Source organism: Mastomys coucha, unplaced genomic scaffold (genome assembly GCF_008632895.1).
Source record: "Mastomys coucha isolate ucsf_1 unplaced genomic scaffold, UCSF_Mcou_1 pScaffold9, whole genome shotgun sequence".
NCBI lineage: Eukaryota > Metazoa > Chordata > Mammalia > Rodentia > Muridae > Mastomys > Mastomys coucha.
Window position 1 is genome coordinate 56,060,832 of NW_022196915.1, and position 13,635 is coordinate 56,074,466.

The 13,635-nt window shown below is 43.3% G+C and overlaps 1 protein-coding gene across 2 annotated transcripts in view; it reads left to right on the forward strand.

The window, feature by feature from the left end:
- Positions 1 to 13,635, forward strand: part of Loxl2 (lysyl oxidase like 2) — an 87,399-nt gene that overhangs the window by 1,086 nt on the left and 72,678 nt on the right. The window lies entirely within an intron of this gene.

Consider the following 13,635-nt stretch of genomic DNA (forward strand, 5'->3'; position numbering starts at 1 on the left):
CCCCCCCCCCCCGAAATGATCGGAAGAGAAACATTCCTTTCTCTCCATCACTCCCTGGTCCTAAAGGGATTACTAAAGAGTTCCCAACCAATTGACCACCAACCAACCAATATCACAACAAAAGAGAATGCACAATCGAAGGGTGCCCCCCTGCGGAGACTAGGAGACTGAGTTATCCAGTGTGGCTAGGGAACCCCCAGTTCAGATAGGAGGTGCACGACGTCAGAAACACGCCCAAATTAATTTCATTCCCCAAGCCCTTGGGGTTGAAGAGATGCTAAAATCAGCCCGATGGATGGATACTTTCCCCCCTTGCACGGAAGGGCTGAAGCTCAACAGTCCTGGTTTAGTGCTGATGGCTCTTGGCTGAAGCCCTCCCTTACGTCATCACTGGATCTGAGTGCCTGCAGTCTCCAAAGCCCAAGTTTGTCATCTTGGGAGAATCAGTAACACGCCACATGGTGTCTTGTGTACTTAGTTGGCCAGGGGCTGGGTAGAGGGAGGATGCATTCAATTCCTGGGTCACTTCACACATAAAAAAAGTCTGACTCACTAGACTGACATTACCTTGGAGAAATTGTAACGGCTAGTCTCTGCCTTTTCCTGATCCCACTCTCTTCTCCTTGGGATGGCTGTGAAGCCAAGGGGTTCCTGATGGCTTCCAGGCTGTCCCCAAGGACACTGGCTCTCCTTAGTCTATATTTGCTTTTCCGCTATGACCTTTGTGTTAAAAAAACAAAATCACTTACATGTCAAGTAGTAACACGGGAAATAAAATCCAGTTTTAGGGACGAAGCCCACACCGGAGCCTGACGTTCCGGAGCTTCCCTAAAGAGTCTTTGAGGACACTTCCACTGATCTGTGTCCTTTCCAGCTGGGAGCTTCTCCTGGGCTCTTTCCTACCCCTCTGACCTTTGGATGACCACTTGGGAAGTAGTTTGTGAGGGAAACAGATTTTCTGGGCTGTGGATGTGACCATCAGAAAGCTGACTAATGTCCTAGAAATTTCTAAATTGTTTGTTTAAGCTGTTTTATGCTGAAGATGTTCAAATATGCTCTTGGGAACATTCTAAATAGTTATGTTCTTCTCATTAGTCCTAACATTTTGCCCTACTTACATTATGATCTTTTTTTCTTTTCTCAGTGAAGCTTTTTTTTTAAAAGCAAATCTTGACATCATATGATTTTATCTATATGTATATCCATAGATCAGCACAATCCTGGAAATATTAAATACGTGTGTTGCTATTGTTATACTCAAGAAAATGAACTGAGGTTTTGCACTATCATTTATTACACAATCTGTATTATATTTCTCTCCCAACTTTCTCCCAAATGGAGTTGATCTCCATCCTGTTGCCCAGAATTATGTGCTATATTCCTGTTGCATGCATGATATTGCTTGCTTCCAAGACACTTTTCTATCTACTTTTTACAAAGTCCCACTAAAGACTACGATGGGTAGTGTTTAATTCATTTCACATTTGAAACTTCACTGTTGCGGGTTGCTGGGCCAACTCAGCAGCTGGCAGGCAGATCCAGGGATCAAGGTGAATAATTAGAGAATATCAGTGGGGAGCACCCCTCAGCTCCCTGAAGGGGACCCCTTGGCAGGCTGCACTGGAGCTTACTGCTTTCTGTGAGAAGATACTTTGTAATCACTTGGTAATTGGCCCTTTAGGGCTTGAGAGAAGAGCTACAAGAAGCCTGGGTTTGCTGTAGGAAAGCAGTGTTTTTCTCCTGGTTGGGAGCAAAGCACCTGCTATTTTGAATAGACAGCTTCGTCTTTGAGGTTCTTCTCTGGTAGGATGAAGGACAGGACTACACCTGGTTTCTAGAGAAAGCAAAGGCCACCGAGGGTAGTCTGGGAGAGGACAATCTCATCTTTGAGCATCGCCTGGGTGTTTTGGCCGGTGGTGTCTTTCACACTGATGCCCCTAACTCCTATGGCAGAAAGAGGAAGAGGGCTCTGTGTCTCCCTGCTAAAGTCCCACGTTGTAGACATCTTGCTTTATTTTGTCGTTGTCTAATGAGTGTTGGTAGCACCAGAGTGTTTTGCTATTTGAATTTTCATCACTTAGGTTTATTTGCTTCTGAAATGCAGTGTTAAGATGTCATTTTACATCTTCTTAATGATCATTGGTTAGGATTCCCCTTCCTCTGCAAGTGGTGTGGGGAAAGGACTTCCTATTTCCTGGACTAGATTATCTGCTGCCTTGTTTTGCACTGAAGTTGACAAGAAATGGACAGATCTTTCATAATAGTGCCAGTTAGAGGCTAAGACATGGGTGTGTGTGTGTGTGTGTGTGTGTGTATCTCCAACCTCATCCACCAACTTGAGAAGCTCAGAAGAGGTATACGTCAGCCTTAATGATCTGCAGCTTTAACTCCCTTCTTCCGTAGGTACCAGGCTGTGTCCATCCACGCACACTCCCTAAGTAAGATTGTGTCTGCAGCTGCAGTTACAGGAATGTGATTGCTTTCCTTGTAAAGTTTTGGGGAAACTCAGGACATGCTTCTTTTTTTCTAGGGGCCAAACCTGGCTTTAGCAGAACAGCTTACAGCTACTGCTGTTCAATTCCTTCTGTAGAAAAGCCTTTGTGGTCAGTTTACCAGGTAGTTGAACCCTGGTAGATCCTGAAGGCTCAGATGAAATGGCTGGAGCCCCAGGACCACAGAGTCTGCAAGACTAGCAGTTGAACGCCAAACAGGAAGAGCCAGGCAGTTACCCACAGAGACTCAGTGACAGCCGCACGCATGACCTTGGGCATGTCAACCTTCAGCCTTGTTCAGACTAAAAAGCAAGGCAGCAGATACTCCTTATCCTAGTCACCTGGCTGGTGTACTTCACCCTCAAACGTGGTACATGCTTAGCAGGAAGGATTACCTGGCCAGGTATGTAGCTGATTTCCTAAGCCTTAGTGTCAGAGAAGTCCCTAGCACCAAGACCACCTTTTCAGGATGATTTTCCCCTTCCACTTTCCCTCCGTTTGTTCAATTAAATAGCTTAGGCTGACCTCTAATTCAGCAGGTAGCTGGGGATGACCTTGAACTTCTGATCACCTTGTCTCTATCTTGAAGGACTGGGATAATGGGCACGCATCATTACAATGTCTAGTTTATGTGATGTGGGGTACTGAACCCAGGGACATAAGGGTTTTATTTTGTCATGCTTTGTAGTACCAAGGACTGAACCCAGGGCCTTGTGCATGCTAGGCAAATGCTCTATCAGTAAGCCACATCTCTGGCCCTCGCATGACTTTTGGAAAAAGCCTCTAATAGTCTTAATACTCTCATCCAAATCAATTGACTATAGATGGGCAAGTACATTCCTAGATTCTCAGTTCTGTGCTATTTGTCTGTCCTTAAGCCCTACTGTCTTGGTTGTCAATGTATCTGAAGCCAGAGTGTTCATATGTCTTCTTTGCTTGCTTCAGAGTAGATTCTGAATCTCTTGCAATTCTGTATGTATTTTAAGATTGGTTGCCTTGTCAACGTCTGCAAAGAAATCTGCTAAGATCAGGACTGAATTGGAGATACAGGTCAACCCAGGGAGTAGTTTTTAAACAATAAGCTTTCCAGTCCATGAACATGGGATGTCCCGCCATTTATTGAGAAGATATTTCATTTCTTTCAACAATGCCTTGTATTTTCAAGGTATAACATTTGTGCAGTTAGATAAACAGACCCTGTACTGCTCTTGTAGAGGACAAGAATTTGGTTGCTAATGCCCACATAGGCTGGTTCACAATTGCCTATGACTACCTCCAGCAGATCTGGCACCCTCTTCTGGCCTTCCCAGGGATTTCACTCACGTGCACATACAGATACACACACACAACAATTAAAAGTAAATAAAAAGTAAACATTTTAAAGAAAGTATATAGGAATGTCATTTTGTATATTGATCTTGTATTCTATAACCTTGATGAACTCAGTCATGGATCTAATTTTTTTTTAGTTAGTTTCTTAGGAATTAAGAGGCATTATGTTCTATGTATGTGTGTGCACACAGAAGCCACTGCATGCGTGTGGAAATCAGAGGACAATTTTCAGGAGTCAGTTCTCTTCCACCAGGGTGGGCTCTGTGGACTGACTAAACTAAAGTCATGAAGCTTGTTACTGGCAAGCCCTTTCACCTGCTGAGCCATCTTCCTGGCCTGGTTTCTCAGGATTTTCAAAAATGCACATATCTGAGCACATCCTTAGACAGGAATGTGGTGTCTGTGAGGTGGATGACTGGCATTCTAGGGAGCCGCAAGTCCAGAGGCAGATGAATGGGAAATCATGTAGGAACTTGGCCAGAGCTTTGGGCACAAGCTCATGCTATTTTTTGTGATGTTAAAGAGAGTGGAGGCTTGCTAAAGCTGGCACTGGTAGGCAGGCTGTTCCTTGAGATGCAGGAAGAATATTAGAATCCATCTTAGAAGGAGACTTGAGATTGGCACTAATGCTTATCAGCGACAGCAGAAATTGATAGTCTATCCTATTCACATGAGAGCTGTCAGGCCTCTGGGTACATGCTACCACCCTGTAGATGCCACTGGAGTCTTGGTACCAGCTGGCTTTCTGCAGCCAAGCCCAGCCAGCTTCGATGATGTGGCAGTTGGTGCCTGTTGCTAATGCTCTCTGGGCTCCCTCGTGGGAGCCAAGGCTGCCACAGACAGCACAATCCCAGGTCTGAGGCTTTTAAGCACTTTCAGTATGGCACTCCTACTCTGGTACAGCCGGGGACTTCCAGCTGAAGATGTGGCTATGGTCTCTGCTTGTCACTGGACCCTCTCCGGGTTTGGCTACCGTATAAAGAGCACAAGGTTGAAATGATGGCCTGTTGGACCACGTTGTTCCTCTCAGACCCTCACTTGGTCTCCAGCTTCTGGAGATGCCTAGTGTGCACAAAGGGCCAAGCCTCCCTTTGATACTCAGGCCTTCTCTTAGAGAGTGAGTCTAGGGAAGATTTCACGTGAGGAATGAGCCAACAGACTTTGAATGACTTGTGAACTCCTCCCACTCGGACTCCCACCATCTCCCACCCAGTGTGTTCGGCTCACTCTGCTGACTGAGCCCTTCCATAATTGAGTATCCACCTAGACTGATCTCGAGCTCTCAGGCTGCAGTCAGTTCCATCCCGGGAGACACCAGGCTTGTTTGGAATGACGGGACTGCATCCCAATCTTGTATATCATCCTGGCCTCAATTTTCATCTCCTCTCCCTGCTACTTTTTGTGAACCTCCATCTCCTTACAAGAGGCGCTGAAGGTTAGATCAATCTAATTAGTTCCAAGATGTTAGTTCTAATATACTGTGTGTCTGAAAGTATGTGCACGCATACATGCATGCATGTGTGATGGGTACAACCTGTCTCCCATGTGGCAGGTTAATAGTAGTTGATAGGAGGCCATACTAGCAAGAAGATCTCCATGATCATGTGCATCATCTCAAGAACCCAAGCAAAAACTTGGGTGTAGTGATGTCCTGTAGAGACAGAGACAGGTGGGTGCCAGGGGTTCATTGGCTAGCCAGCTTGGGCTACTTGAACAGCTTCAGACCAAAGAGAAACAATGGCTGGAGCCTTGAGAAACAACACCCAAGGTTGATGTATGTCCTCAACATGCATGTGTGTGTGTGTGTGTGTGTGTGTGTGTGTGTGTGTGTGTGTATGAAACTCTCACACATGTATACAAACCCTGCACATGCACACAACTACAAAATTAATTTTAAAAATATAATACAAATGGAGTGGTACCTTCCTGGATTTTGTCCAGATTGTCCCCAGTGTGAGATTATATTAGTTATCACCCTGTGAGCATTGGCTGTGAACTTGTCATTACTCTGGATACTTTGGACTTTTTAATGTCACCCCAAGGACCCTATCATGCTTCTCTCTTTGCAGAATCTGAGCCTACTCTTGGATGCTGACATCCTGTTCTTTTTAATTAATTAATTTTTAAATTATCCAAATTTAATTAATTTTATTTAATTTTTACATCCTGACCACAGTCTCCTCTCTTATCCTCCCAGCCCTTCCCTCCTACTCCTCCCTCCCATCCACTCCTCACCCATTTCTCTTCAGAAAAGGGGAAGGTTCTCATGGATGGCATGTCAGCCATGCCCTGTCAAGTTGCAGTAAAGTCTAGGCCCCTTCTCTCCTATTGAGAAGGCAAGACAAGGCAACACCATAGATGGAAAGGATCCCAAAGGCAGGCAACAGAGTTAGAGACAGCCCCTGCTCCCACCGTTAGGAGTCTCTCAAGAGGATCAAGCTATACAACAGTAACGTGTGTGGAGAGCCTACCCCAGTCCCATGCAGGCTCCCTGGTGGGTAGTTCAGTCTCTGCAAGCTCCTATGGGTTCAGGTTAGTTGAGCCTGTGGATTTTGTCATCTGACATCCTGTTATTATGAATTATCTTTTAGCCAAGCCATGTGTCCCTCTTTTGGTGGGGGGTTATGTAGGTTGGATATTTGAATCAAGTGGGCATCCTTTTCTTGTTTCTGTGTGGCCTTTAAATTGGATCGTGAGTTTTCCCGTCCCTTCACTGTGGGCAACATGTTGGAGAGACGAAGTGTATCACTTCATTATTATGTGTGTTATACACATTATGTGTGTGTTATTATTATTATTATTATTATGTGTGTTATACATGTATGCTCCTATGTATGTATGCATGTATGTGGATGTACTCGCCCATGCAAGTGCATGTGGAAGCCAGAGGTTGATGTTGCAATGTTTTTCTCAATTGTTTCTAAATCTTATATTTTGGGACAGGATAGGCTGGCTGACCACAGAGCCCTCTGCTCACTTTACCCCATGGGCTGTCTCCCTGGCCCCTGCTTGGTTTTTACCTTTCCATCCGATCTAAGAGTTTCCCGTAAGCACATTTGAAAGTGTCTGAAATTGGTTCATCAGCCTCCCTAGGAAACAGCCTGGTCAAAGTGAGATTCCACCCCAACCCAGTGGTGGACTGTGGGGAACCCCGATTGGTCACAACAAATCATGCCAACAAAGCCCTCATTTTGAAGGCTGAAAACTATTCAGCTTTGTACAGCCACCTTCTTACCACCTCAATGTGCCCTGAACATTCCATCTCTGTAACCAGAAATAGACAGGACTGTGGTGGAATTCAGGGATGGGGGCAAAATGAATCAGGCCTGCACCAGTCTGGTGTCTAAAAGTCTCCATTTGTGTCTGAGGTATTCACAAGGGCTTCCCTCATGCTCTGAGTACACCTTGTCTGCCCAACACAGCCTCCCTCCGCAAAGTGTAGCCAGACACAGGCCCAGACCACCTCTCCAGAAAGAGCCAAGAACCACTCATCTCTCCTGTTGGTCTCAGCAGGAATCCCAGTCCAGTGGAGGAGACAGCTCTCACCTCAGCCCCTGAACCGAAATCTACATCTCTAGAGATGTTAAATAGAATGTTTTTATTGGTGACAGAATTCTGCTGAGTTTTAGCCTTCTCATTTGAATGAGAGCAACATGGGCCACATTGCTCTTCTGCGGGGAGGTTGTGTTGGCCATGCTTTGTATTGGGAACAGCAGGATAAGAATGGGTGCTCTAGAACCCAGACATCAGGATACAGGAGAAGAGATGATTCTGTGATTAAGAGCACTTGATGCTCTTCCTGAATCTCTGGGTTCAATTCCCAGCATTCTCCCCCATGGCAGCTCACAATTGTCTGTAACTCCAATTCCAGGGGATCCAGTGTCCTCTTCTGACTTGTATAGGTACCAAGACACGCACACACACATGGTGCACAGACATACATCTAGGAAAAACACCTACACACATAAAACAAAAAATGAAAAATCTTAAAAACAAACGAACTTTAATAGGAATATATTGGAGGAAATGAATAATCTGACCAGTGACTTGGGAAGCCAGAAGCCAAGTCACATACAGTCACACACAGTCTTCATAGAGTCACATGAAGTCACATAATGGATGCCTACAGAAATCTCTCTTAGGAAGAGACTAAGCCTGGTTGGGGAAGCAGCTCGGTATGAGGGTCAGACAAAGATCAGGTACCATAAGAACACTTTGAAGATCCAAAAAGTACAGTGCTCCAGATACAGTGTATAGTTTGTATGTGATGTGTTTCCCCTCATCTGTGTGATGTGTTAATATTGCTATTGCCAAAAACAGTAGTTGCTGCTTCCTAGACGTTGAAAGAGAAGTGAGCTCTGGGAAGGGAGCTATGGCTCAGAGCAACCATTGTCAAGGAGTATGGGATTTGCTACATGCCAAAATCAGGGGCAGGAGGCAGTGCCTAACAGATGCAGGATACCACCAGTCTCATGATTTTACACACAGCTCATACAAGAGTACTAGTTTATGTCTGTACATAATTCCTTGTTTTAATGAGACTTATGCATATCATGGAAGATAGTTTCAATTTTCTCAAATGATAGTTTTTTGTTTGTTTTACCATGTTCTGTAACTGACAGATTTGAGGCACTTATTTCCAGGTGTGCCTCATTATTCCAGTTAAAGAAACAGACACAAAGGTCAGCTGTGAGGAGCCATCATGAGTTTACAGGGGACCAACTGGGGAGATATCTGCGGTTAAAAATAATAAAATCACTTCTTTGTTAATTAGTCCCTTTTCTATTGTGTAGTGGCTTTGTTTTTCACTTCTGACTAGTTTTGTATCTACTTTGTCAGGCTTATTTTCTGGGTTTCTGGTCATTTAGTTGTTTCCATCCTTTGAAACTTTATGGAGTCACTTTACCAATGGGGTGTATTTCTTGAAACCTATAGAAAGTTGTATCTGGCCCACCTCGTCACAGGCAAAGTGAAACTGTGCCACACCACTTTCTAATTTTAGGTCAGCTGCCAGTCAGGGTGTGTGAGGAAAATAATGGAAGGGTAGCCTTGAAGAGTGTGATAAGAACAAGGAATCCTGCTTGGATGAAGCCCAGGACATTCCTCTAGAACATCATTAAAAGGAAGTCATAAAGAAAGCCATCACATAGAAATTTAAATGATATCCATCCCAACATATGAACGGCTCTTAACCTAGAAATAATAAAAAAAAAAAGAATGACAAAAAATATACCAATAAAATTCATAACTCATTAGTAACTGATTCTAAAGATATCAAAAAGATGAAATGTGGAGCAGAGGATTCAAATATGCTCAGTGTGTTGAAACTCAATACACACATGTAGGTCTGTGACATAAGAAGGCATTGTGGGATCAGAATAAGACATGTGACCATATGCATGGTCATGACAGAGGAGTTGAAGAGAGACTTCAACAGAAAGTTCAGGGATGAGGAGCTCAAACGTCAGAAAAATCAGGTGGTGGCTTCAGTAACACACTAGATCAGATAGAAGAAAAAAATAGCAGAGTTTGAAAACAAGATTTTTTTTTAAAAGTTAATAACAGAAAGAAAGAAAGAAAAATAAGAAAGAATGTGGAGACCATGTGAGAGCTTTTAGGGTATCCTTCAAAAATCAAATATTTGGCTTGTTGGAAAAGCTACAGGCTGAGGGCATTAAAAAAAATTTTAATAAAAATACAGTAGATAAATTCCCAAATATAGGGGAGAACATGAGTATATAAGTACAAGAAACATTTAAAACCCAAATAGACATGACCATAAAAGTACTTTGTTGACATATTATAGTTAAATTACCAAAAGTACTGAAGAAAGAATTTTACAATATATACAACAGAAGTGCAAGTAACATATAAAGACAAACTTATTAGATTAGTATTTTCTCAGAAGCAACCTGAGTACAAAGAGGGCATGGAATGATATTTTTCAGGCACTGAAAGAAAATAAATACCAAGACTATTATACCCAGCAAAACTGTCCTTCATAGCAAAAGAAGTAAGAACCTTTCATGACAAGGCTAAATAAACTAAGGGCACTCATAGCTAATATATCACAATTACTGAAGAAGGTAGAAGGAATTCCATACTAAGAAGAGAAAACTGCTAAATATCCTAATTCCTTTTTAGGAAATATGAATAAATTCCATAGAAAAATAGATGTACCAGTGAGAAGTAGGAAAGACTCAAGTATTACCAAAACAAGTTACAAGTTCAATGAGATACCTTGTCTAAAAATATAAAGTAGAAGCAATAGAATAAGATACTGGAAGTTGAACTCTGGCTTCACATGCACGTGTGAGTGTACAAGCTCTCTCACACACACACTCACACACACATACATACACACACATGAACACACATACACACATACTACACTAAGTAGTTTCTACAGTAACTAATAACAGTAACTAGGAAAAGAGAACAGGCACATGTAAGAAACTGAACCTAGATCCTTATCTTACCCTGCAACCCCCTCCCAAATCAAAGTGGACTTACTTTTACTATTAGAGTAAAGCATAAGAGAGATGTTTCAGGAAATGCACAAAGATTTCCTGGATAGGACTCCAACAAAAGTACAAGGCAAGGAACAGGCAGGACTTGATAACTGATATTACTTCGCTTTAAAGGTTCTGCATAGCAAGCAAACAATAGAGAGAAGAGGCATCCATAGAATGGGGTGGACTTTACCTTCTATCCATCTCACAATTGATATCCAAAGAGAACTCAGAAGAATTAACACAGGTAGTCCACAGAGTGTGAAAATTGGAATAGATGCTATCAAAGAGGAAGTATAAGAGGTCAAGGACTTTTGGGGGGGGTGGGAGAGCTTATTTCTTCATTCCCTAAGCACATACATACAAATGAAAGCCACAGAGAGATTCTAGCTCACCTGTGTGAGAATGAATTTTTTGATGATTTGGAGGAGGGAGCCCTAATTCACCATCCTACTTAGCATTAACTACCAACCTGATACAACCTAGAATCATCTGAGGGAAGAGCTTCTAATGAGGAACTGTCCAGAACAGACTGATCTGTTGGCATGTCTAGTTGAGGTGGAGGGTCATTTTGATTGTTAATGGTTGTGGGAGAGCCCAGCCCACACACAAGGAATGGTGGCCCCATTCCTTGGTCAGGTGATCCTGGGCTCTATAAGAAAGTGATTTCTACTTTAAGTTCCTGCTCGGGTTCTTGCTATGATTTCTTTCAAGGACAGACTGTAACCTATAAGCTGAAACAAACCCTCTCCTCCCCTAAGATGCTTGTGGTCAGAGTGTTGACTTTTCATCCATATTGCTGATTTTCTCCTGTTTCCACCTTTTCTCTCTAGGGTTTGAGTTAAATTCATCTGCTTGTTTGTATCCTCTTCCAGATCGCTGACCATTTTTACCAGAAAACTTCAAATCTTGACTTGACATTTTACCTATTTCAATGTCTTTGAGTTTGGAAGTTGAGTTAGGTTCTTTTAGAGGAGCCATTTTGTCCTCATTTCCATGTAGTGGATCTCTCTCTCTTTCTCTCTGTCTCTCTCTCTGTCTCTCTGTCTCTGTCTCTCTGTCTCTCTCTGTGTCTCTCTCTGTCTCGTCTCTGTCTCTGTCTCTGTCTCTGTCTCTCTCTCTCTCTCTCTTTCTCTCTCTCCCTCCCTCCCTCCCTCCTTCCCTCCCTCCTTCCCTTCTTCCCTCCCTCCCTCCCTCCCTCCTCATTTCTCCTAAGGTGGAACAGAATCTTCTTTTTGGGCAGCCTAATGTTAAAGGCTTAATCCCTGGCACCAAACTCTTTTGGGAGGAGCTTCATTTCTCTTCAGTCTGCTGGGAACGATGGAAATAGAGTACGTGATGCTGTCTCTTTCCTGCTTGTGTCCAGATTTCCTACTCTTTCACTTTCTCCCCAGGTTTCTAAAGTTCTTTCTGTATTTCTCTCTTGGGAATAAAGTTCATTTTTCTTTCTACAACTGTCTTCCTTTACTGGTTCTCACAGCCTCTTGTGTACAATCTCATCCAGAGTCCCCCTCATGAATGATTTTCAAATCCTACTATCTGTACATTGTCAATTGTGGAATAAAATCAGGGACTTAGAATATGCTGGAAAGCTTCTGGAGTGACAGATAAAGATGCTAATGCTAAGACAATTGAAGTATCACTGTGCATAGACATCCCAGATTGAAGATCTAGAGCCCCTTCTTACCCTCTGATTTCATCCTTCCAACTCTGCAAGAGCAGCAAGCCTTGGCTGTAGCCCTTCCTCAAAGTCTTACTGGAGATATACTGTAGTTCTTTGTCCCTTAGCACAGGTTAACACCTACTTAGTTTATAAAGCACAGGCAGTTGAGCTTCTACTATATAGTATGGTGTATAAAGGAGAAATTCTGGTTTTTAAACAATGGTTTATAAAAGTTAGATCTAGAAAGACCTGCTGAGGTTCATTCATCCCCAGCTCCAATTCATACTTAGAGAAATCAAAGTTCAAAATTAAGCCCAGCCCTGATGTTCACAGCTGAGCATCAGCCCACACTATCATAGGCGCTTGAACAACTTGACTAGAATCAGGAGCACAGCACAGCCTGATCATATTTGACCACCAGCTGTGGGCCAGAGATTCAGGAAGCTTTTCCTTTGATTCTTTTACAAAGTGTCCCATGAAACAGGTGTTTCTCATTTTCATGTAAAGATTGTTTTAAGGAATGTATCCTTTCAAGTCTACAAGATTATTAAGTCTTGAAAAACCTAAGTACACCTGGGGTTCCCAAACTCATGAGCAGTAGACATAGAGCTTGAACCAGTTGCTGTCAGTGAGGATGTAGCAGTGATCTGTCCTGATGTGTGTGGAGGGAGAGTGTGGGGACAGCCACAAGTGGTCACCAACTGTTGGGTGACAAGGCCTTGGGGAGCCAATGTTTCTGATGAAGTCCTGGGACCTGAGTCCCATTGTGTGAGTGAATTCTTTCCACATACCCCTCAGTGGGTCCTTGGATATTGTATTCTCAAGTGGATTGAATTGAATGTAAGAATATCCTTAATTGCTTAATTGCAAGACTGTGAAAAAATACAAGGGACAAAAATCTATCACTGTCTGATAAGCTCCAGTGGTGAGCAACCCCCTTCCAGCAATGTTTTGCATTCTGCCAGTCAGCTGCTTCAGTCCTTAGTCATGTTGCTTGAAGCCTTCTGATGCTGATCTTTTCCTGAGCTCCACCATTTGAGTAATGAAGATCATCTCCTGCAAACCTCTGAGGTATCACCTAGGTAATATTCAGTAGGATGTTCTTCAAGGAAGGTCTTGTGGAACAAACCCTCACAGCCTACAATAACCTCAGTATGTGTGAACTGGGCTTCAGGGTCTCCACAGTCATCTGCTGTGTCCAACTGACCCAGTTGGCAGACACCCTCTGTTCACAGACCAAGGATTCCAGAATTTCCATGGTGTCTGTGATGCGACTTCCCTCCTGTGGAGTGTTCTGAGACTGTGGATTTGAAGAGATGCCTCAGAGATATTCAAAGGGATGCGGAGGATACAGTTCCTTGTTGTCTAACCACTCTCTTGATAGTGGTGTAGAGATGGGGCTTCATCCAGGCCTTTTGACCCCCTCTCATCTCTCTTTCCCCTCTTCTTCCTCCCCCTCCTCTGTGTGGTGTATGTGGTGGTACACAAGACTGTGTACATGTATGCTGAGGCTAGGGGGATGACATTAGGTCATTGGATGTCTACCCTCTATTGCTACTGCTTCTTCTCTTCTCCTTCTCCTCCTTCTCCTTCTCCTTCTCCTTCTCCTTCTCCTTCTCCTTCTCCTTCCCGTTCC